Source organism: Mobula hypostoma, chromosome 20 (genome assembly GCF_963921235.1).
Source record: "Mobula hypostoma chromosome 20, sMobHyp1.1, whole genome shotgun sequence".
Lineage (NCBI taxonomy): Eukaryota > Metazoa > Chordata > Chondrichthyes > Myliobatiformes > Myliobatidae > Mobula > Mobula hypostoma.
The window spans coordinates 44,816,360-44,841,911 of NC_086116.1; the positions used below are offsets into that span (position 1 = coordinate 44,816,360).

General features: G+C 44.0%; 1 long non-coding RNA gene across 2 annotated transcripts in view; it reads right to left on the reverse strand.

The window, feature by feature from the left end:
• Positions 1 to 6,738: 6,738 nt before the first annotated feature.
• LOC134359474 (uncharacterized) overlaps positions 6,739 to 25,552 on the reverse strand; it is a 34,928-nt gene continuing 16,114 nt past the window's right edge. For both annotated transcript variants that reach the window (XR_010021123.1, XR_010021122.1), the window contains 2 exons: positions 17,812 to 17,994; positions 6,739 to 8,653 (listed from right to left, as the gene is read on the reverse strand). This is a non-coding gene — a long non-coding RNA (uncharacterized LOC134359474). The remainder of the gene's footprint in view (positions 8,654 to 17,811; positions 17,995 to 25,552) is intronic.

A 25,552-nucleotide genomic window follows, 5' to 3' on the forward strand; every position in this document is an offset into this window, starting at 1 on the left:
CTGTCATCGTGAATCCTGTGGGCAAGGCGGGATCCGGCTGGGACTGGCGTGACGTCGTGTCTTCGAGGAATTCTTTACTTCAGGAAGGTCTCTCCTAATTGACTGTGTGGATCTCTTGGTCTTTCGAATTTACCATTTTAAGAACTGTGTTTGAATTTACCGCTTTAAGAACTGTTTTCGCATTTACCGCTTTAAGAACTAGTACTGAGTGACAGTTTGTTAAATGGCCGCATAGCAGTTTACTTCCGGTTAAGATTTTAGTTAGTTTATTTTTTTATATTGAGCAGAGTTGAATAAATGTTGGATTGTTTTTATAAAACCTGACTCAATTCAATTCTATATTCATTGTTGCCGGTCACGTGACACACATCACAGAAGACTGGGTGACAGTCAGGGAGTGGAATGAGGTTAAACAGCAAGTGCAGAGTACTCCTGCAGCCAACTACCTCAACAACAGGTAGGCTACCTTGGATACTGTTGTGGGGGTGGCGGGGTGACCATCACAGCGGTCAGGTCTCTGGAACTGACTCTGGCTCTGTGACACAGAAGGGAAGAGTGGAGGAGCAGCAAGCTGTGGTGATAGGAGATTCATTATTTAGGGGAATAGAAAAGAGGTTCATAAAATAGAATAGTACAGTACAGTATAGGCCCTTTGGTCCACAATGTTGTGCTGACCCTTAAACCTTGCCTCCCATATAAACCCCCGCCACCTTAAATTCCCCCATATACCTGTCTAACAGTCTCTTAAATTTCACTAGTGTACCTGCCTCCTCCACTGACTCAGGCAGTGCATTCCACGCACCAACCACTCTCTGAGTTTTACAAAAACCTCCAATATCCCCCGTGAACTTCCCACCCCTTACCTTAAAGTCATGTTCTCTTGTATTGAGCAGTGGTGCCCTGGGGAAGAGGCGCTGACTGTCCACTCTATCTATTCCTCTTAATATCTTATATAACTTGTATTCCTTCTCTCCAAAGAGTAAAGCCCTAGCTCCCTAGCTTCTGTGGAAGAGAATGAGATTCCCAGATGGTACATTGCCTCCTTGGTACCAGGGTTTGGGACATCTCAGATTGAATCCTCAGCATACTTAAGTGGGAGAGGTCATGGTCCATGAGGCTACTAATGACATAGGAAGGAAGAGTGATGAGGTTCTGCAAAGTCAGCTCAGGGAGTTAGGGGCTAAAATAAAGGGCAGGACCTTTCAGAGTTGTGGTCTCAGGATTACCAACCATACCACGTGCCAGTGAAGCCAGGAATAGGAGGATCTGACAAGTTAATGAGTTGGTGGAGGAGGGAGGGCATCAGACTTTTGGATCATTGGGCTCTCTTCCAGGGAAAGTGGAACCTGTACAGAAGGGATGGTTTGCACCTGAACTGACAGGGGACTAATATCCTAGTTGCTAGTGCTACACGGTGGGGTTTAACCTGGAGTTGCAGGGGGATGGGAACCAGAACAGATAGTGGAGAGGTTGTGGAGAAAGATGTTGTTAAGACCTCAGAAAAAGTCAGGAATCAAAAGGTTGAGCATGGTGTGACTAATGCCCTGGGCTGTGTATATTTCAGTGCAAGAAGTATTGTAGGAAAGGCAGATGAGCTCCAGGCATGGATCAACACATGGAATTATGATAATGTAGCCATTAGTGAGACTTGGCTGCAGGAGGGGCAAGGCAGGTGGTCCAATATTCCAGGGTTCTGTTGTTTTAGACACAACAGATTGGGACTGATTAAAGGGGGATGGTGTTCTAAGTCAGGAAAAATATCCTGAACGCCATAAATAATCACCTCACCGCATCATATATGCATGTCTCACTTCAAGTAAGAAAGAATTTAGATATGTTATTCCTAGTTTTTAATTAATTTTATGTTTTGGAATTTCAAAACATAACGGTAATGATGAGGAAATATAAAACAAACTTGCGACAACTACCTACCTGTTGAAGCATAACAAGATGGTCGAGTTTTTTAAAAAGTGCTGCGAGAAACAATTGCGGGGTAAAAAGCAGTGTAGCACCCGTCTCTTCGGAAGGGAGAAAGAGAAAATGGTCGAGTTAATAAAGTGCAGAAAACGGACAAATTCACAAGTTCATAAATAGGTGATACCAGGTGATGATAATCATAAAAAAGGAGCAGAAATAGCTCTTAATCAGAAAGACTGATGCATTTGATGATAAAACAGATAACTCGATATTGTAAGCAGAGCAAATTGAGCAATATTTTAAAACAAATGGAATAGCCAATGAGAAATGAGTACCAATTTTGCTGAGTGCGTTGGATTTAAAGACATACAGCTCCAAGAAAACCAACCAAAACGAGCTTTGCTAATATCATGAAAGTAATGATGGGACATTTAGAACTGAAATATTTGTTGATTGCAGAACACTTCAGGTTTTGCAAGTGGAATCAAAAGGAAGGGGAGTCCATTTTAGCATACGTGGCTGAATTGAAGAAGTTGTCTCAGCATTGTCAGTTCGGTAATGGGTGCCATGATGTACTGAGATTGATTAGTTTGTGGAATCTTGCAATAAAGCATTCAAAAAAGGCTGCTAACTGAAGCACAACTTACATTTAAAAGAGCATTAAAATAGCTGTATCAATGGAAACAGCAGACAGAGATGCAATTGAGTTGCAGTCAGGAATGAAAGTGAGCATGAACAAAATTGCAACATCTAAACAGAAGGCTGCCTGGCCAAACAAATTGTGCTACCATTGAGGCAGGGACTAGAGCAAGGCAAGTTTAAAAGTGAAACTTGCAGAAAATGCAACAAAGTAGGACACATGCAGAGATCATGTTGGGAAAACAAAAATAAATGAACTGCACAGGAAAAATAAAGGAATGAAAAGTCAAGTTGCCATTTCAAAAAGAGCACTAATCTGCCTGCTGTTGATAAAATATTTGATAATGATGAGAGTGACATCGGACTGAGTAGCCTTGAGATTCATAATATGAAAACTAACTAGAGACAAGCAATATGGCTTACACCAGAAGTGAACATCGAGAGTCTCCTGACCAGTCTGCTATGGGAATTGCAATGCATTTGACCACAAGACCCAGCAGCGGATTCTGGGGACTGGAGAGAATCATCAGGGTCTCTCTAGCCCCCAGCTAGGATAGAAACACTGCATTCACAGACCTCTCAGCATTATCATGGACGCCTTCCATCTGGCCCACAATCTCTTTGACTTCCTACCATTGTGCAGGATTTGCTGCAGTATAAGAACAAGGACTGCTGGGCTGGGTACCAGCTTCTTCCCCCAGGCACTGAGACTTCTGTGCACATTATTTGTGACAGCACCAGTAGCAGTAATACAATCGTATATTTAACTATTTGTCACATACGCACTTTATGTCAACTTCTACATCTACAGAACATTTGGGTACAGTATATATATATATATAATCTGTTACTATTACAGTGTTAATATTGTTATAAGCTCTGTATGTGATTATATGTAATGTTGCTTCATTTTGCTGTATACATGAGTACACTTGCATGTCAATAAACTTCGAAGTTCAAGTTCAAAGTCCACTTATTATCAAAGAATTTATACACTATACCACCCTGAGATTTGCCTGCTTTCAGGCAGTGGGAAAACAAGGAATCTGAAAGAATCTAATTAAAAAAAATAAAGACCAACCCCACCAATGCGCACCGAGAAAGAGAGAAAATGAAGAAATCATGCAAACAATAGGAGTAATAATGACAGCATTCTGAACCAAACTGAGCTTAAACTTGATTGTTTCGCTGAACACCTACGCTCTGTCCGCCAGAGAAAGCAGGATCTCCCAGTTGCCACAGATTTTAATTCCACGTCCCATTCCCATTCTGATATGTCTATCCACGGCCTCCTCTACTGTAAAGATGAAGCCACACTCAGGTTGGAGGAACAACACCTTAATATTCCGTCTGGGTAGCCTCCAACCTGATGGGATGAACATTGACTTCTGAACTTCTGCTAATGCCCCACCTCCCCCTCGTACCCCATCCATTATTTACTTATATACACACATTCTTTTTCTCCCTCTGTCCCTCTGACTATACCCCTTGCCCATCCTCTGGGTTCCCCCCCCCCTTTTCTTTCTCCCTAGGCCTCCTGTCCCATAATCCTCTCATATCCCTTTTGCCAATCACCTGTCCAGCTCTTGGCTCCATCCCTCCCCCTCCTGTCTTCTCCTATCATTTTGGATCTCCCCCTCCCCCTCCCACTTTCAAATCTCTTACTATCTCTTCTTTCAGTGAGTCCTGACGAAGGGTCTTGGCCCGGAACGTTGACTGTACCTCTTCCTAGAGATGCTGCCTGGCCTGCTGCGTTCACCAGCAACTTTGATGTGTGAACATGATGATGCCTTGTACACCACCCTCAACACCAGAGCTGTTGGCACACAGGCCCATGTGAATAGTTCACCAAGCCTTTATAACAAGGTAGTCCTGGGTAAAAGATTGACTTATTTTATTTTTGTGCTTTTTATGATTATGGACCTTTATTTGTGCTCTCTATAATTATTTTGCATTGCTGTATATCCATTGTAAATCTTATTTTTACTCATTTTCATGTTATGCAGTTATTCTGTTTTAAAAGATTTTAAATGTTTCTGTCTGCAGCAATTGAAAACAGGTCCAAGAGAACTTCCAGCTGTTTTGCTGTTACAGGCGCTCGGGGAGGAGTGGGAAGGTGGGTGGAGGCTCTGAGTTGGGGCCCAAGGAATCAACTCCTGAAGTCAGGTCACCTTGTTCTTCATAGAATATACGATATAGAACAGTACCCCACAGGAGCAGACTCTTCGAACCACAATGTTGTGTCGAACTAATTGAGTTAAAAGCAAAGTCAAGCAGCACGAGCACGTGGCATCCGATAAGTAGCAATCACAAGAAAAACATAAATTATACATGATTGGAAGCAGTTCTAAAAGAGCTTACAACTGCTTCACTGTCACAGGCTGCCGTGAGGGGTGGGGGTTATATTCTGAGCTGGGGTCCAGGATCCACCTTCTGAAGACTGGTCACTTTCCGCCTCATAGAATGTACCACATCTAACAGTACAGCACCGGACAGGCCCTTCACCTACAATGTTATGCCAAATTAATTAAGTCAAAGTTGATTTTATTGTCATCTGCTCAAGTACATGTGTACACAGGTGAACTGAAAAACTTACTTGCAGCAACAGCACAAGCACATAGCATCAGATAAGCAGCATTCACAAGAAAAACATAAACTATGCACAATTCTTACAAGAAAACACAATTAGAACAAATACAGGTGCATTTTAGTGCAAAGCAATCAAAATAGTCTTAGTGTTGCTAATCTGTTGTATTTGGGGTTGTACTACTCACTAACTTTAGCCATGTGCCTTTTTTTTTGGAATGTGGGAGGAAACTGTGTCACCGAGTGGAAATCCGTACAGTCACAAGGCGAACATACTCACTTCTTGCAGACAATGTCAGGAATTAAACTTTGATCTTTCAGCTGACAGTGTAAAGTGTGATGCTAATCACTATGTTAATTTTTGGGGTGTTGGCACGTGGCCAAGTGGTTAAGGTGTCGGTCTAGTGATCTGAAGGTCGCTAATTCGAGCCTCAGCTGAGGCAGCGTGTTGTGTCCTTGAGCAAAGCACCTAACCACACATTGCTCTGCGACAACACCAGTGTCAAGCTGTATCAGCCCTAGTGCCCTTCCCTTGGACAACATCGGTGGCGTGGAGAGGCGCAAATCCATGGTCTCATGAGACTAACGGATGCCTACAGTGGTACCTCCTGTAGATGCTGTCAGTGTTGGGGAGGGCTGTGCCCATTACCCTCTGTAGTCTCTCACATTCCCGAGCATTGGAATTGCCGTACCAGACCATGACGCAACCAGTCAGGATATTTCCAACAGTGCACCAGTAGAAGTTTGATATTGGTGACCTGCCAAATCTCTTTCAGCTTCTAAGAAAGTAGAGGTGGCTGACCTGCCTTTTTTGTGATTGCTGGGCCCATTCTAGTTGTTAATGACCAGGAACATAAGACTCCATTCCCCTCATCTCGAGCGACTAATTAGCATTGATGCTGTTTTTCAAGCCTGCAATGTGATTTACTTCCAGAGCATTTCAAGTTAGTGCAGTTTCTTGCAAAATAGGTTTCCAAGTTCGGTAGAGAAGGGATTTCTGCCCAACATTAAACAGCCTCTCTAAAGAGTTAAAAGTTAGAGAGTCTAGAGCTAAATTAAAAGCAGGGGTCAGCTGTCTAAACCTCCGTGTGGGAGCTGCCCCTTTGAGAGCCCAGCTGTTGGCCACTTCAGCTGCAGCCCCACGGACAGGCATCTGGTCATGAGCTCTTCAAGCCCCTGGTCCTACAGCAAACTGTCCTGGAACCTGCCTGCGGAGCGAAGGGAGACGTTTAACTCCATCACTTCCATCACACAACAAGCTAAACAGTCCGGAAAGACTCAGCAACTCAGGTGGGCATCGATAGAGAGGGAAACAGAGTTAATATTTCAGGGCAAACAACAGGAAAATCTGCAGATGCTGGAAATTCAAGCAACACACATAAAAGTTGCTGGTGAACACAGCAGGCTAGGCAGCATCTCTAGGAAGAGGTACAGTCGACGTTTCGTGCCGAGACCCTTCGTCAGGACTAACTGAAAGAAGAGCTCGGAAGAGATTTGAAAGTGGGAGGGGGAGGGGGAGATCCAAAATGATAGAAGAAGACAGGAGGGGGAGGGATGGAGCCAAGAGCTGGACAGTTGATTGGCAAAGGGGATATGAGAGGATCATGGGACAGGAGGCCTAGGGAGAAAGAAAGCGGGAGAGGGGAATTCCAGAGGATGGGCAAGGAGTATAGTGAGAGGGACAGAGGGAGAAAAAGGAGAGAGAGAGAGAGAGAGAAAAAAAATTAATAATAAATAAATAAATAACTGATGGGGTACGAGGGGGAGGTGGGGCATTAACAGAAGTTAGAGAAGTCAATGTTCATGCCATCAGGTTGGAGGCTACCCAGACGGAATATAATATTTCAGGGAATGAGAAGATTTGGCATGCCACCAAACTCTTCTGCAGATGCATGTCGGAGAGCATTCTGACTGGTTACATCGCTGCCTGTTGTGGAGGCCCCAGTGCTCAGGGGAGCAAGAGGCTGCAGGGGGTTGTAGACCCAGCCAGTTCCATCACGGGCACAACCCTCCCCACCGCAGCGGACAGCATCAAGACCCAGTGCTCCAAGAAGGCAACATCCATCACTAGGAGCTCTCACCGTGAAGGTTATGCCCTCTTCTTGTTTCTGTCATCAGGGAGGAAGTACAGGAGCCTGAAGACACTCACTCAGCAATTTAAGGGTAGCTTCTTCCCCTCAGCCATCGGATTTCTGAATGGTCCATGAACCAATGAGCACTACCTCATATTCTACTCTTTCATCATTCATTTGTAATTTTTATGTCATGCTGCTGCAAACAGCAAATTTGACAACATGTGTAGGTGATAATAAACCTGATTTTCATTCTGATTCTGGCAAGGGCTTCTTTTTGTCAAAGAGAATATTCTGCAGCATTATTTTCCAAAGTCAAGATTATTCCAGTTCATATTCATTTAGTTATCACAGCTACATCGAAACATAGAGTGAAGTGCATTGTTTGCATCAACAGCCAGCAGAACCTATGGATGTGCTGGGGGCAGTCAGCACACATTCTGGCACCAACATGGCATGTTGATAACGTTCAGTGGAACAACACAAGCAACATCAACATTAAAACAGCAAATGCTTATCTGCACAGGTCTATGTACGCCCAGGTGCAATGGAAAGCAGTGTCACACCTCCAAGTGGACCCCAACCTTGTCATGGTTTGGAGGCTCGCGTACCTCAATGACCCGGAGAGCTATGTTGGCTGGAGTCAGGGCTTTGTGCTTTGGCTCTTGGTAGGGTCACCCATGCCAAACAGATCAAAGGGTAGACGCCAGACTAATAGTGTTCACCAATCCTCCAGGTTTGGAGATTCATCTCAGGGCTAACAACTCTGACTGGTCAACCAAAACTGTTACAGAAACAACAATTAAGAATCCCTCGAATCATGTGTGCTACAGTATTCCTGAGTCTCCCCCGGGTCTGGTATGGCTGATGGTAGTGAAAACCGAGAGGAAGCTGCTGACATGACGACGGAAGCCGTGAACACCGCCAGAGATCGAGGACCTTCACTGCCGCCCTCAATGCCAGCAGCGTAACCAGTAAAAGTGTCACAACCACGGATTTGGCAGCACAGTAGATACGGCAATAGCGCTTGTGAATTTGCACGTGTCAGCTAATTATTATTTAATCGTGACAGTATTTAACTCCATACTTGTTGTCGTAGTGCTTGTCGAGACTTGGACAGAGCATAACAACGCTGCTGTTTGTATTCAGCCTTCCCTGAGACATTGAACTTTCAAGTCAACTGACTCTGAAGATTAGCAGTATTTGTTTAATGGTTAGTTCTTTTCAGCCGCAGTGTAGGCTTTGTTTTCCTTTTGAGAGTTTTAGTTAATGTCCCTGTTTGGCCTAGCGTTTATTGTTTTATTTTCCCTTTAACACTGTTCATATTAAAGTCTGTGAACTATGACCTGCTTCGCTGTCTCTCACTCCACACTTGGGCATTTCCGAACCTGGTAACAGAAAAAGCAGCGTCACGGCACATAGCATCAGATAAGCAGCATCTGGAAGGAAAAAAATGTAAATTATACACAATAATTGCAAGGAAGAACAATTAGAGGAAAAAGAAAATCCATTTGTTCATTCGTATCAGGTTCACTAACAGGTTGATCACCACTTGCACACACTTTAGCGGTTAGCCGTATAGTACAGTAATGGGAGCTTTATTAGTCCCACTGAACTTGACATTGGGGACAAGTTCTATTGAAAAATGACAACCATTGTCGCTAAGACCCTCCCTCGAGCAGGCAATCATCCAGCAACAGGTGCAACATTGACTCTGTTTGAGGACTGTTTATCAACAAAAGTCTTTAGGGACAGGGGGAAACAAAAGTACAATTGACCTTAATGGGAGCAGATCAGATGCAGGCTGAAGTATATAATATATATCTGGAATCCCCGCTAGATCTTTATCAGAAAATCCCTGTAACAAAGAGCCCTTTCTTTCCTGGGTTGCATGTGAATCTTCCAAGCAAGGCATCCTGCCACTCTGCAGACTTTCAGACAAACAGGCCACTGTTTCTGTAAGAATCCCTCCTGCCTTTTCAAATATAATTGACCTCTTGTTATTTTGTACAGTACTAAATCATCATGGCTTTGCATGTTCCTGAGACTTCAGCTCCCCTACCTCTGAAGGATGGCTGTTCTTCAAGAGCCACTTAAATTATGTTGTAACTAAGGCTCTCTGAGGCCTCGGCCTTAGGAAGTTGACTCATCCACAAACCAAAGCTTTGGAAAGTCTGGGCACCCTGTGTGGAATCTTTGGAAAACAAAGCTGAACCATCCAGGGGACCAAACAGCCAAAGCCAGGATATGCAACTTGATTCAGATCCACGCCGGTCAAACCAGGGGAGAGCATGAGGTGATCTGACGTTCAGAGAAAGAAAATTCCGGAAAGGCAGATGGCATGGCTGAATGGAACATGAATCGGAACTGATGATGGAAGTTCAAATTCAGCACGGTAAAGCAATTGAAAAGCAAAAAAAAGAAGCGCAGATGCTGGAAAGCTGAAATAAAAACAGGAAATGCTGGAAATACTCAGCAGGTCAGGCAGCATCCGTGGTGAGAGAAGCAGAAGTACTGATTGCCAAGACACAAAATGATGGAGGAACACAGCGGGTCAGGCAGCATCAGTGGAGGGAAGTGGATAGTCAACATTTCAGGTCAAAACCCTACATCTGGACTGAAAGATAGTTCAAGTTCAAATTTAATTGTCATTCAACCAAACATGAATACCCATAAACACAGCCCAATGAAGCAGCGTTCCTTAGGCTAAGGTGCAAAACACAGTTCCAACAGTGATACACAGCAGAACGCACATACAGCACATACAAAAATAACAGCAACCATTCAGTCACACGAAAAATGTATCGACAACGTCCCTCAGTGTCAGAGCCTGCAGAATGATGAGGCACAGAATGTTCTGGCAAGAACAAGCACGTAGCAGTCCGATGATCATGCACTCATGCAGCCGCAGATGAACGCAATCCAGCCTGTCTTTCGCTGAGCAAACACTGGAGAGCAACACCAAATGGAAGGGGCGGACCCCAACACAACATGAACGCATGGCACCCCACATCACTGCCGGCATCTCCTCCCCTGGGCGCCTACAACGGGCAACATGAGGAGCCGGGAGAGAAGGAACGAGATGGCTGTCAGGTGATAGGTGCACCCAGGTAATGGGATGGAGGTGGGGAGAGTAGGGATAGTGACAGAGGCTGGGAGGTGGAGGGGACATGGAGTCTGAGAGGAGAGGAAGGTGGAACATGGAACCAAATAAAATGAGGTGGGGAGGGCAGATGGGAGCAGAGAGGGGGAGGGTCTCAGTGGGATGAGGGTGTTGGTGATGGGTAGATGGAGAGGGTGGGGGTGGGAAGAACATGGTGATGGGGAGGAACTGGGTCTATCAGGAGGAGAGAGAAAAGGGACATAAGGAGAGTAAATTGCCTGAAAGTGCAGAATTTGGTGTTTGTGTCATAAGGTGGAACCATCTCGGGGGAATGTGATCTGCTGTTCTTCTAGCCTTACCCTGGCAGTGAGGAGGTCAAGGACACATGGGTGGGGGAACGCGGAAGCGCATTAAAATGACTGGCAACCAAGAGATCCAGAAGGCCCTGGCAGATGGAGGGAAGGTGTTCAAACCAAGATAAACATATTATCAAAGTACATATATGTCTGTCACATTTCAAGAGTCCTTGTAAGCGAGCCCAGAGGTTGTGGGAACAGTTGAGTGTTGGAGTGAATGGATTTGAGTGAAGTTATCCCCTCTGTTCAAGAGCCTGATAGTTGAGGGGTAGTAACTGTTTTTGAACCTAGTTGTGTGTCCTGAGGCTCCTGAACCACATCCCTGACACCAACAGTCAGAAGAGACCTGGCGTAGATTGGGAGACCGCTTCGCCGAGCACCTACGCTCCGTCTGCCAGGAAAAACTGGATCTCCCAGTGACGACCGATTTTAATTCCACTTCCCATTCCCATTTCAATTCCACTTCTCATTCCGATTTCAATATGTCTATCCATGGCCTCCTCCACTGTCAGGATAAGGCCACACTTAGGTTGGAGGAAGAACAACTTATGTTCTGTTTGGGTAGCCTCCAACCTGATGATATGAACTTCGATTTCTTGAATTTCCAGTAATGCCCCTATCTCCTTAACCATTTCCCAATCTCCTTTTCCTCTCTCACCTTTTCTCCTTGTCTATCCATCGACTCCCTCTAGTGCTCCGCCCCCTTTTCTTTCCTCCATGGCCTTCTGACTCTTTCACCCATCACCCTCCAAGCTCTGTACTTCATCCCTCCCCCTTTAGGTTTCACCTATCATGTGTTTATCTCTCCCCTCCCCCCACCTTTAAAATCTACTCCTCAACTCTTTATCTCCAGTCCTGCTGAAGGTCTTCAGCCCAAAACATTGATGATACTCTTTTCCATAGATGCTGCCTGGCCTGCTGAGCTCCTCTAGCATTTTGTGCGTGTTGCTTGGATTTCCAGCATCTGCAGACTTTCTCTTGTTTCTGACATCTCCGACATACGTTCTTCCTAACACCTTAAAGTTATGTCCCCTCGTATGAGCCATTTCTGCACTGGGAAAATCTCTGGCTGTCCTCTCTGGCTGTCCTCTCTAGCTATGCCTCTTATCATCTTGTACAACTCCATCATTCTCATTCTCCCCCAAAGAAAAAAGCCCTAGCTCGCTTGACTATCCTCATAAGTCAATGTTATCAGACAAAGTTATTAAGGTTCAATCTCTTGCTATAACTCTGTCTGGTAGAGAAGTACATATCCAAAGTGACAGAAGAACTGACCATCGATGGAGAGGACGTTCCGTGCTGAGACCCTTCATCTGACCTGACCTGTGGAGTTTCTCCAGCATTTTGTGTGTGTTGATCAAGAATACCAGAATCTGTAGAATCTCTTGTGCTTAAGAAAAGCACAGTATAATAAAAGTTGTTGAATGTGAGCATTGTGACATCAGATTATTGCACCAGTGGACTTTATAGGGAAGAATGCTATGACTATCCTGATGGCAGGAGACTGCTCCTCGTTAAGGAGAAAATTTCACTGACAATTAGAATATTGATCTATATTAATCACAGGATTGTGAATACAACATTCAGAAAAAATGAGAATTAATGGTAAATTGTGATGCATGAAGTATTCACATGTACTGTATATAATAGGGTAGTTAAGAAGGCGCATGGTGTGTTGGCCTTCATTAGTCAGGGGATTGAGTTCTAGAGCCGTGAGGTAATGTTGCAGCCCTATAAAACTCTGGTTAGACCACACCTGGAGTACTGTGTTCACCTCTGGCTGTCTCATTAAACGAAAGATGCGGAAACTTTAGAAATACAGAGTCAGATTCAGATTCATTTATTTATCACATGTACATGAAAAATGTACAGTGAAATGCATTGTTTGAGTTGGCAAAGTTCAAAGTTCAGCATAAATATATTATCAAAGTGCATATATATCACCATATACAACCCTGAGATAAGCTTTCTTGCGGGCATACTCAGAACATCCAAACAACCAACACAACCTAAGGATATGCTGACGGGAGCCAGCAAGTGTCACTACACATTCCGGTGCCAAAATTGCCTGCCCACAACGTTCAGCAGAGAGAGTGCGGAGGAGATTTACCAGGATGCCGCATGGATTAGAGAATATGATTCATGAGGAAAGTTTGAGTGAACTAGGGTTTTACTCTCTGGGGTGAAGGAGAATGAGAAGTGACTTGATAAGAGGTGTATAAGATGATAAAAGGCATTGATTGAGTGGACAACCTGCACTTTTTCCTAAGACAAAAATGGCTAATATGAGGGGGCATAATTTTAATGTCATTGGAAGAAAGTACAGGGGCGATGTCAGCAGCAGTGGTTTTTACTTAAAGAGTGGGAAATGCATGGAATGTGCTGTCAGGGGTGGTGGTAGTGGCAGATACATTAGCGGTATTTAAGAGACTTCTATGGGCACATGGATGAAAGAAAAATGAAGGGCTTTGCAGGAGGGAAGCATTAGATTAATCTTGGAGTAAGTCAACTTGTTGGCACGATATTGTGGGCTGAAGGGCCTGTACTGTGCTGTATTATTCAATGCTTCCACTCAGTACCTCCTGTCCTTCCTGTACCTAATAAAGTGACCAGTGAGTCTTTGGCTGCTGTAACCCATCCACGTCTAAACTTGGTGAGATACTCTTCTGCACATCACTGTTGTAAGCTGTGATTATTTGGGTTCCTGTCGCTTTCCTGTCAGCTTGAACCAGTCTAGCCACTCTATTCTGAACTCTCACATTAATAAGTGTTTTCACCCACAGAACTGCCACTCAGTAGATTTTTTTTTGTTTTCCACACCATTCTCTGTAAATTCTAGAGACTGTTGAGTGTGAAACTCCCAGAAGATTGGCAGTTTCTGAGATATTCAAACCATCCTGCCAGGTACCATCGATCATTCCACAGTCAAAATCACTTAGATCACATTTCCTCCCCATTCTGATGTTACCTTTGAACAACAACTGAACCTGTTGACCACACCTGTGTATTTTCATGCATTGAGTTGCTGCCTCATGATTGGCTGATTAGATATTTGCATTATTGAGCAGGTGTACCTAGAAAGTGGCTAATGAATGTACAGTATGTACTATGTTCTATATACTGACTGATATCTTGTCAGGGTTATAGAGTGATAGCATGGTAAATGGGCCCAGGAACAGAAAAGCCTACAGAATGTGGTGGATGCACCCAGTCCATCACAGGCAAAGCCCTCCATCCCATTGAGCATGTTTACATGGAGTGCTGCCACAAGAAAGCAAAAATCCATCATCAAAGACCCCCACCCACCAGGGCATGCTCTCTTCTCGCTACCACCATTAAGCAGGAGGTACAAAAGCCTTGGGTCCCACACCACCAGGTTCAGGAACAATTATTACTCTACAACCATCAGGCTCCTGAAGCAACGTGGATAACTTCACTCACCTCAACTCTGAACTGATTCTACAACCTCCAACCTCCTTACAATGCATTCTCAACATTACTTTTTGTTTGCAGTATTTGTCCTGTTTTGCACTTGAATTGCTTCTAATTTTTGTGTAAGTTCTGTTGCGTTTTAAAAATTTTCATATAAATGCCTGCAGGAAAATTAATCTCAAGAGAGTATATGGTAACATAAACATACCTTGATAGTAAATTTCACTTTGAATTTTGAACATTGAAGTTAAGTAGGCAACTTTATCAGCACAGACTGGTTGGGTTGTATAAAACTCAATGAATCTTTTACGCTAAAGCAGAAGAATATAAAATCAGTTGCTGCCAGAGAGCAGAATGTAAGGTACAAAGGGAATCAAATATTACAAGGGCTCAACTAACGAATCAAATTATAACTGGCGTCTTTGAGAGACCTTTCCCCAGTTACCTACTCTTGCCCTTTATAGTCATGGCAGAGGCACTGATCCCTATCAGCAGTCCGAATTACGATGAAAGGTTCTGCCGTGGCGTTTGATTAACCTCATTGTATGACCTAATTTTCATCTCCACTCATTTACTGAGAACTTAATGGTCTTTGTTGACAGGGGAACCAGGGTACTTCTGCCCCACCACAACAAGATTTCTGATCAAGTCATATGTGGGACTGTCAAAATACAGGCTTTTAATGAAGAGCTGCCAGTCAAAGCCAAGATAATATCCTAAAGCCTTCATTTCACCGTAACTTGAACACTGTGCCCAAGACTAGAAGTTACAAATTATTTACAGTGAGAATGACTGATGAATGTTTAATACACTCCTGTGTAACACACACACAAAATGCTGGAGGAACTCTGCAGGTCAGGCAGCATCAATGGAAAGGAGCAGAGTTGATACCTCAGCCCAAAACCTGAGGCAGTCAGGTTCTGATTAATCAGTGACCTGTGAAGAAAGGTTTGAGTTAGGTTTGCTGATGGAGCAAAAGTAATTGAGCAAAAACGACACACAAAATGCTGGAGGAACTGAACGAGTCAGGCAGCATCCATAGAGGGAAACAAGCAGTCGGCAATTCGGACTTTTTTTTAAGTGTGTCGTACCAGACATTCAGCCATTCTTCTCTGGCACGTGGTGTCAGGATTAACTGGGTCACATTATGAACATTCCTGACTCGACCCTTGTATTTTTTACGTGGCCAAGTGGCTAGCTCAATGCTCAGCCCGGCACGGATGGAAAGCGTGCTCGGGGGTGGCCCGACCGGGATTCGAACTTGGGAACCTTCGCTCCAGAGTCCAGCGCTGATCTCACTGTGCCACCAGCCAGCAATTCAGACTGAGACCCCTTCATCATGATGAATCAGGTCCTGATGAAGGGTCTCAGCCTGAGCATCAGCTGTTTATTCCCCTCCATAGACGCTGCCTGATCTGCTGAGTTCCTCCAGCATCTTGTGTGTGTTACTCTAGATTACCAGCATCTGTAGAATCTTTTGTGTTTGTGATATTCCTGTGTCTGTCTATGCAAACTATAGGTCTCGAACTATAGGCCTTTGCAGTTTATATAGTTTTGCATAAATTCTGTAGTATTTCTTAATTTTCCTGTAAATGCCTGTAAGAAAATGAACCTCAAGGTACCATATGGTAACATGTATGTACCTTGATAATAAATTTACTTTGAACTTGGGTGGTCCAGCATCTCCTCTTCTCGCTACCACCATACAGCAGGAGATACAGAAGCCTCAAGTCCCACACAATCAGGTTCAGGAACAGTTATTACCCTCAACCATCAGGCTCTTGAACCAGCGTGAATAACTCCACTCACCTCAACTCTGAACCAGTTCCTATAGACTCACTTTCAAGATTGTTTGACTTTTAATATTGTTTCTAGTACACAGGTTGAAAGGAGAACAACATAATTCCTACTCCGGATCTGATGCAGCACAAAAAAAACTACAATAAGATAAAGAGCACAATAATAAAAAAAAACACAATAAATATAAGTACATAAGACATCGTTAATACATAGATTCAGTATAAAGTATGTCCATTAGGTGACGCTAAGCACAGAAGTGTCTGTCAATAAGGTGACTCTGACAGAACTGGTGGGTGGGTTGATAGGTGAAGGTGATGATCAGCCTTACTGCTTGGGGAAAATTTATTGTATTTCTTTATTTCCTGTAAATGCCTGCAAGAAAATAACTCTCAAGGTTGTACATGGTAACATACAGTATATGTAATTTAATGATAAATGTACTTTGACCTTAGACTTGGTCAAGGTTTGTCGAAAGATCTGAGTGACCAATGTTCAAGTTCAACTTTATTGTCATCTGACTGTGCATACATATGATGAAATGAAACATCGTTCCTCCTGACCACGGTGCACCTACAAAACTTTTATCACACTCAGCACATAAATGAAAATATGACCATAAATAAATTAATAAAATATAATTCAGCATGCATGTAGTGGGCAGCACAGGTGAACAGTAAATAGCACGTTGTCCTAGTGATGAGATCTCAGTGGTGGCAGGGTGTTCATGAGTCTCACAGGCTGAGGGAAGATGCTGTTACCCAGACTGGCAGTCCTAGTCCTGATGCTCCTGTACCTCCTTCCTGACACTAGTGGGTCAGAGATTGTGGGATGGGTGACAAGGATCCTCAACAATCGCTCAGGCTCAAAGAACGCAAACTGGCATCGACCCAAATAAAATAAAAGTGATGTCAGTAGCGATCCCAGTAACAGGCAGAGGAATGTGCTAAGTAGCTTGCCTATTATCATGAGCTGAGCGTGGTTCCTCTAGTGTGTGGATTTTGAAGCTATTAACGTAATGAAGATATGGGTTGCTGGAAATCAACCAGGCATTACATAATACTAGTTTATTAAAATGTGGAAATTCAATAGACAAGATGAATATTTCAGGTGTTGGGCATGCAAGGGTTTACCAAAGAATGCAGTCAGTGTAAAGTACAAAGCAGCCCGATCAAAGAATTAAGTTTTCCCAAAATATTAATTTTTAATCTGTTCTTTGTTCCTTATTATCCAGTGCCTCACATATCCCTTTCAGGTAGGTCAAATCAGTTCTCAGCCAGTGAAGTTTTTTTTTTGAAGTGTGGCCAGGGTTTTAATGAAGGAAGTATTGGAGACACAGGAGACTGCAGATGATGTAATCTGGAGTGAAAAAGAAAGAACAAAACGCTGGAGGAATTCAGTGGGTCAGGCAGCATCTGACAACGCACTGGTCAGACTGCATTTAGAGTATTGTGGGGAGTCTTGGGGAACTTATCTAAGAAAGGGTGTGCTGACATTGGAGAGAGTCCAGAGGAGGTTCACGAGAATGATTCCAGGAATGACAAGGTTAATGTATGAGGAGCATTTAATGTCTCTGGGCCTATCATCATTGGAGTTTAGGAGAAAGGGGGGGGCTCTCATTGAAATCAATCAAATATTGAAAGGCCTAAATAGAGTGGATGCGGAGGGGATGCTTCCAATAGTAGGAGTGTCTAGGACCAAAGGGCACAGCCTCGGAATACATCCCTTGAGAGCAGAGTTGATGAAGAAATTCTTCAGCCAGAAAGTGATGTGTCTGTGGAATTCATTGCCACAGGTGGCAGTGGATGTCAAGTCATTGGGTATATGTGAAGTGGAGGTTGATAGGTTCTTGATTAGTAAAGGCATCAAAGGTTACAAGGAGAAGGCAGAGGGATAATAAATTACTTACTTATTGCCCATTACACCACTGGCGTTTAGGGCAGCAATGAAGTCCTCCATCTCTGGCAGTGTTCGGGGCTTCCTTCATCATGTCAGTAGCTTCCTCTCCGTTTACTGTCAGTCACACAAGTCCCAGGTGGAGACTCAGGAATTCTGTCACTCTCAGATGTAGACAGATTCTTCATTGCTGTTTCTGTAACAGTTTTGCCTTATCAGTCAGGGTTGTTAGCCCCAAACCTGGAAGACCAGTAGACTACCCTTAGTCTGGCCTCTACCCTTCGACCTGTTTGGCAGGGGTGACCCTACCATGAGCCAAAGCATAAAGCCCTGACTCCAGCCAACATAGAGTAGCTCTCTGAGTCATTGAGGCACACAAGCCTTCAAACCATGAAAGGTTGTGGTCCGCTTGGAGGGATAATAAATTGGCCATAACTGAATGGTGGGCCAGGCTCAAAGGAACAAACAGCCTAATTCTGCTCCTATGTCTTATGGTATTATCTGTGGAAACAGAGGAATGGTTAACAATTTGAGTTGAGTCCCTGCATCACAACTGAAAGCGTTGCGAGGAGATGGAGGGAGAGATGAGGTAGGGACTAGCAGGGAATAGGTGGAACCAAGCGGGGAGGGGAATGAAGGAACCAAGTGGGGGGGTAGCAAGGTGTGAGACAGAGGCAGAGGCTGAAAGATGAGCACACTCTTGTATCTTCAAGAACTGCCTTGCACACAGCAAGATCTCACAGCGGTAATGGCAAGATATGTGGGTTTAAGGACAAATATAAGCACAAGAGATTCTGCTGATGCTGGAAATCCAGAGTAAAACACAGAAAATGCTGGAGGGACTCAGCAGGTCAGGCAGCATCTATGGAGAGAAATTAAGAGTCAATGCTTGGGTTGCTTTTTCTGGAGTGTCACAGGCTGAGGGGAAATCTGACAGGTTTATAAGATTATGAGGGGCATAGATAGAGGAGACAGATGGTATTTTCTTTTCCAGGGTCAAAATACTAGAGGGCATGCACTTAAGGTGAGAGGGGTAAAGTTTAAAGGAGATGTGTGAGGTAAGTTTTTTTTACACAGTGAACAGTAGGTTTCTAAAATAGGCTCTGGGTTAATGGTGGAAGCAGATACGATAGAGGTGATTAAGAAGCTGTTAGACACATGAATGTGCGGACAATAGAGGGATCACTTTTATTGTGCGAGCAGAAGGGATTAGTTGAGTTAGGCATTTAATTACTAGTTTAATTAGCTTGGCCCATGATAAGCCAAAGGGGCTGTTCTTGTGCTGTAGTGTTCTATGTTCTGTGTTATCACTTATTCCCAACTCAGTGATTTAGTCAGGTCAGAATCTTTGGCTCTCAAGTACTCCATGTGTAGCACACACAAAACGTTAGAGGAGCTCAGCAGGTCGGACTGGAGTGATGAAGAGGAATAATCAGTCGACTTTTCGGGCTGAGACCCTTCATCAGGCCTGGACAGGACGGGGGAAGAAGCTCCATGTGACCTACATTTGAAGTCAAGGTTGAGTTTAATGTCAAATGCACAAGTGCATATATTGCACAGGTGCAGTGAAAAACTTACCTGCAGCGGCATTACAGGCGCATGGCGACATTCACCAGAAAAGCATAAATTATACAAATTACACACAATTTTTATAAGGATGCCTTTAGAACAAAAATTGGTGAATTCGAGGCTGGGAAATTGATTTATTATTACCACATGTACCGAGATACAGCGAAACGCTTTGTTTCGTGGGTCATCCATACTGATCATTTCATCACAACAAGAGAATGCAATAACAATGTAGAATAAAGTGTTACCGTTACAGAGAAAGTGCAGTGCAGGTGATCAGTAAGGTGCAAGGACATAATGAGGTCAATTGTGAGGGCAAGAGTCCATCTTATTATGCTAGGGTACCACTCAATAGTCTTATAACAGTGGTATTGAAACTGTCATGGCCATTCGTGCTGTCAGACTTTTGCATCTTCAGCCTGATGATGAAGTCAGTGGAGACTGTGACATGTTCTGTGGAATGATAGAGAGAGATTGAGCGGGCTGGAAGATTTCTCACTGGAGTGCAGGAGAATGAGGGGTGTCTATACACACGTGTGTAACATTATGAGGGGTGTGACACATCAGTACTTTGATAATAAATTTATTTTGAACTTTGAACATTGAACTTTGAGGTAGGGTGAATGTGCATAGCATTTTTTTCCAGGATTAGGAAATCAAGAACGTTGCAATTGTGCATTCATATACTCGGTGGCACAGTAGTATAGAGGTTAGCACAACACTTTACCGCAGGACTGGGGTTCAACTCCTGACACTGTCTATACGGAGCTTACACATATTCCCCGTGACCACGCAGGATCCCTCTGGGTGCTCTGGTATCATCCCACATTCCAAAGACATACGGGTTAGGGTTAGTGAGTTGTGGGCATGCTATCTTGACTCCAGAAGCATTGTGACACTTGCGGGCTGCCCAGTAAAATTCTCGCTAATTCGCTTTGACGCAAATGGCACAGTTCACCGGTCAGTTTAGGAGAGTGGGCAAAGAGTGAGATACAATGTTGAGAAATGTACGGTTGTACATTTTGGAAGAAGAAATAATCGGGCAGATTATTAAATAGATGGGGAGAAAATTCAAAAATCGGAAGTGCAAAGGGAGTTGGAGGTCCTTATGCAGGATACCCTAAAGGTTAACCACCAGGTTGGATCCGCAGTAAGGAAAGCGAATGCAATGTTGGCATTCATTTCAAGAGGAATAGTGTATAACAGTAAGGAAGTATTGATGAGGCTCTATGGGGCACTGGTGAGACCTCATTTGGAATACTGTGTGCAGTTTTGGGCCCCCTATCTTAAAAAGGATGTACTGATGTTGCAGAGAGCTCAGAGAAGATTTATGAGGATGATTCCTGGGATGCAAGGGTTAACATATGAGGAGCATTTGTCGGCTCTTGGACTGTATTCATTAGAGTTTAGAAGAATGAGAGGGGATCTCATAGAAACATTTCGAATGTTTAAAGAGTTGGACAGAGTAGATATGGAAAGGCTGTTTCCTTTGGTGGGTGAGTCCAGGACAAGAGGCCACAGTCTTAGAATAAGAGTGTACCCATTTAAAGCAGAGATGAGGAGAAATTTTTTTAGCCAGAGGGTCGTGGATTTATGGAATTTGTTGCCACATGCAGCTGTGGAGGCCCGATCATTGAGGGTGTTTAAGGAGGAGATTGATAGGTATCTAATTAGTGAGGGTATCAAGGGATATGGGGAAAAGCCAGAAATTGGAACTAGATGGGAGAGTAGTTTAGCTCATGGTGGAGTGGCGGAGCAGACTCGATGGGCTGAATGGCCTACTTCTGCTCCTTTGTCTTGTGATCTTGTGATGTTTTGACGTACATTTTACAAATAAAATGAAACTTTATAAATCTTTATCTTTGTGCCCATGACAGCAAACTACACTTTGACACCAGCAAACATTTGAAATCCCTGCTCATAGCTACAATAATTTACATCAGCATTTTACCTTCTACTGTACAGTGGTGTAGCGGTTGGTGCAACACCATTACAGCTCGGGGCATTCCAGGGTTCAGAGTTCAATTCTGATGCCGTCTGTCAGGAGCTTGTACAGTCTCCCTGTGATCCACAAGGTTTTCCTCCAGGTTTCCTCCTGGAGTCCGAAGCCATACCGGTACGTGGGTTAATTTAACATTGTAAATTGTCCTGTGTTTAGGCTAGTATTAAGTAGGGTGGGTTGCTGGACGGTACAGATCATTGGGCTGGCAGGGTCTGCTCCTCACGGTACTCTTCCATGTTTTGGTTAAAATGAATAAACAGAATGACACTGTTTGAGGTTCAAAATGCCCTTTCTTGCTCAAATCTCTTGAAGATGACTTAAACCCATAACCTTATGATTCAGTGCCAGGAGTTCTGCAGTAAAGTATACACAGCAAATTAAAAACACATAGAAGTTTGATTTAAAATTTACTTTGGGGCAGGAATCAGTGTATGACCTCCTAAGCCTATTCTGCCATTCAATAAACTCAAGGTTAATCCATATCTCAACTCTGCACAAACTTACGTTCATTTGCTGTCTCCAGAAATCTCTTCATTCCAGCCCAGAGCACGCTCGGTTTTGAAGTCATGTCTTATTATTGATTTATTTATTGAGATACAACTGGGAACAGGCTTCTCCGGCCTTTTGTGCTGTGCCGCCCAGCAACCCCTAGCCTACTCATGGGACAACTTACAATGACCAATTAACCTACAGTATCAACTGGTACATCTTTGAACAGTGGGAGGAAACCAGAGCACCCAGTGGAAACTCACATGGTCATGGGGAGAACATACAAACTCCTTACAGACAGTGGTGGGAATTGAACCTGAGCCACTGCTACTACAGAGCATTGTGCTAACCACTGCACTACTATGCCACCTCTTCATAATTGCTTGAGTCATATCTCAAACAACAATGTGTCAGAATACAGCAAGGAGATCGAGGCCCTAGTGACATAGTGTCGTGACAACATCCTTCCCCCTAAAGTCAACAAAAGAGCCAGTCTTTGACTTCAGGGAGGGGGGTGGCGCAAATGCTCCCCTCGACATCAACAGTGCATGACGGATATTCACTGTCCAAGGCCAGAGACCTCTTCTTTTAGGCCAAGCTCAGCTTTCTAAACACAGCAGCTGACACTTCTAAAGACCTAAGAGTTAGGCTAAATTTCCAACCAACACTCTTTGTTTAGCTTCTTGGTGTAAACGGGAATCAGCCTTCAGTTCTTAATGTACTGTAACTGGCAAGCAATAATCAGTCTGAGAGGGTAGAGAGCTTCAAATTCCTAGACTGATTGTCACCAGTAGCCTGTTGTGGGGTCCAACCACATAGACGTCATGGCCAAGAAAGCTCACCAGCACCTCTACTTTCTCAGGAGGCTGGAGAAATTTGCCATTTCCTGTTGACCCACACTAATTTTCAGTGATGCACCATAAAAGGCATCCTATGCAGTTACCTCACAGCATGGTATGGCAACTGGTTTGGCCATTACAACAAGAAACTGCAGAGAGTTTTGGACACATTAGCCTGTCACATTATGCAAACCAGCATCCCATCCAGGGCGTATACTCCTTGCTGTCTACGTAAAGCAGTTAATGTAATCAAAGAATCTACCTACCCTGTACATTCTCTCTTCCAAACCCTCACACCAGCAGAAGATAAAAAATCTTGGAAACATATACCACCAGGTACAAGGACAGCTTCTATCCCACTGTTATTAGCCTACTGAACTGAGAGTTGGCAATGTCCCAACCTCTCGAATACCCTTCCCTAAACCTCTACATCTTACTCTCTCTCCTCATTTAAACTATTTCTTAAAACCTGTCTTGTTGAGTGCAGTCACAGAGAGACAGGGTGAAGAATGCCTTTGGCACGCTGGCCCTCAGCAATCAGGGGTTGAAGGGTTGACGGGTCATGGAGCGGTGGTACAGGATGCTGGTGAGGCCACACTTGGAGTATTGTGTTCAGCTTTAGTTGCCTTGCTTTGGGAAAGATGTTATTCAACTGGAAAGAGTGTAGAAAAGATTTACAAGGATGCTGCCAGGACTTAGGGACTGAGCTATACGGAGAGGATGGACGTTAGGATGTTATTCACTGGAACAAAGTAGACCTTTATGGATCTAATGGAGAGGTCATTTTATGGAGGTGCATAAAATCATAAGATAAAAAATGCAGGGGTGAATGCACGCAGTCTTTGCCCAGGGTTGGGGAATCAAGAACCAGAGGGCATAGGTTTAAGGTGAGAGGGCAAAGATTTAATAGGAACTTGAGGAACAATTTTTTTACACAAGAATTGGTATCTATGCAGAATGAACTGCCAGAAGCGGGTACAGTAACAACTTTTAAAAATCGATTGGATTGGAAATGTTTGGAATATATGGGCCAAACACTGGCAAACGGCATTAGCTTGGTTGGAGCATCATGGCCATCTTGGACCAGTTGGGCTGAAGAGCCTCCCTCCATGTTGGATGACTCAATGACTCCACGCCCAGGTTTCTGGTCCACAAAGCCTAATATCTCCACTATGTACTTCGATATCTACAGTTACACGTCCGTACAGTAGCACAGCAGTTAGTGCAAGCACTTTACAGCGACGGCCATCACCAGTCAGGCTCCGATTCCCGTTGCTGTCTGTAAGAAGCTTGTGCATTCTCCCTGTGACTGCATAGGTTCCCTTCAGCTGCTCCCGTTTCCACCCACGTTCAAAGACTTGCAGTAGCGTTTAGGGTCAGTAAATTATAGGCATGCATCGTTGGTGCCAGAAGCACGGCCCCACTTGCGGGCTTCCTCCAGTACATCCTCAAACTGTGTTCTCTTCTCACTGTACGCTTCGATGTTTCCATGAACACATGTCAAATAAAACTAATAAAGCTAATGCTAATCTTATTAATAATTGTTCCGCTGAACAGCCTTGGATGGTATTTCTGTATTGTAAATGCCATAGAAATGAATTGAAAGTTGTCACTGTAGCTATGTGTCTTCACAGAGGTTTGGGCAAACATTCATAAACCGGGGCAAAGCTTGGAACACATAATTAAGACAGAATGCCCTTGCCAACTCAAAATAAATGTTAGTAATTTTATATTTGTGTATTTTTTTGGCTTGATTCAATATCCTGTGGTCTCCTCATTCAATAACCTACAAATCCTAAAGTTCTTTTTACATGGTCTGTTCCTAATCATTATGTAATCCTGTCTGCAAATGTAATTCATACAGAGAAGCCTTTCAGCCATGTGGCCAGATGCAGGCAGTGAAGGTGGTTCAATTTTGTGCCATTTTTGAGGTGTTCACAGGCTGCCTGTTGTGTTGGTGAGACTTATTTTCAAAACGGCACTGAGCTATGGTCTCTGTCAAAGTTGTAGCTGAAACTTAGTTGAAATCATATGGATGCTTTTAGAGACAGAGAGGGAAGATAGTGGTCAGATTAGGATTTAGGGACAGGGATGTGAAGGAGTTAGAGGTCAGGCCTTTGCTCTGCGTTCAAAGTCCAGGGACGTGGGTGGGTTACGAAGAATATCCACGGTCCTGGCCTCCACTTCGTGTTCAAAGGCCAGTGATCAGGAAGCATGAGGAGCCATAAGGATCAATCAGTCCGTGTGCCTGTAGTTTGGGCCCGGAGCTGATTGATTAGTCGGGGCTGGCACCAAAGGTTGGAGCCTGTAGGTCGATCGATTGTCCAGAAGTTGAAGCCTGATGGCTCAAGCTTGGAGACTGGGGGCTTGGGGGCCTGCTTTGGAGTTGGACGGCTTCCCGTGTGTGTTGGTGTGGAGGGTAGGAGGGACGAAAGGGATTTGTTTTGCTGTTGCTGTTTTGTTGCTTTTTGTGGGCTGTGTTGTTGTGTTCATGTGATGTTATGTTAAGCATTGTGAGCATGAATGTTAGCCCCCTTTTCTTTCTTCCATGGCCTTCTGTTCTTTCTTATCAGGCTCCCCCTTCTCCAGCCCTGTATCTCTTTCACCTATCAACTTCCCAGCTCTTTATTCACTCCTCCCTCCATTCCTGGTTTCACCTATCACCTTGTGTTCCTTCCTCCCCTCCTCCCATCTTCTCCTCACATAACTCCTCATCTTTTTTTTCTCCAGTCCTGCTGAAGGGTCTCAGCCTGAAACGTCAACTGTTCTCTTTTCCATAGATGCTGCCTGGCCTGCTGAGTTCCTCCAGCATTTTGTATGTGTTGCTCGGATTTCCAGCACCTACAGATTTTCTC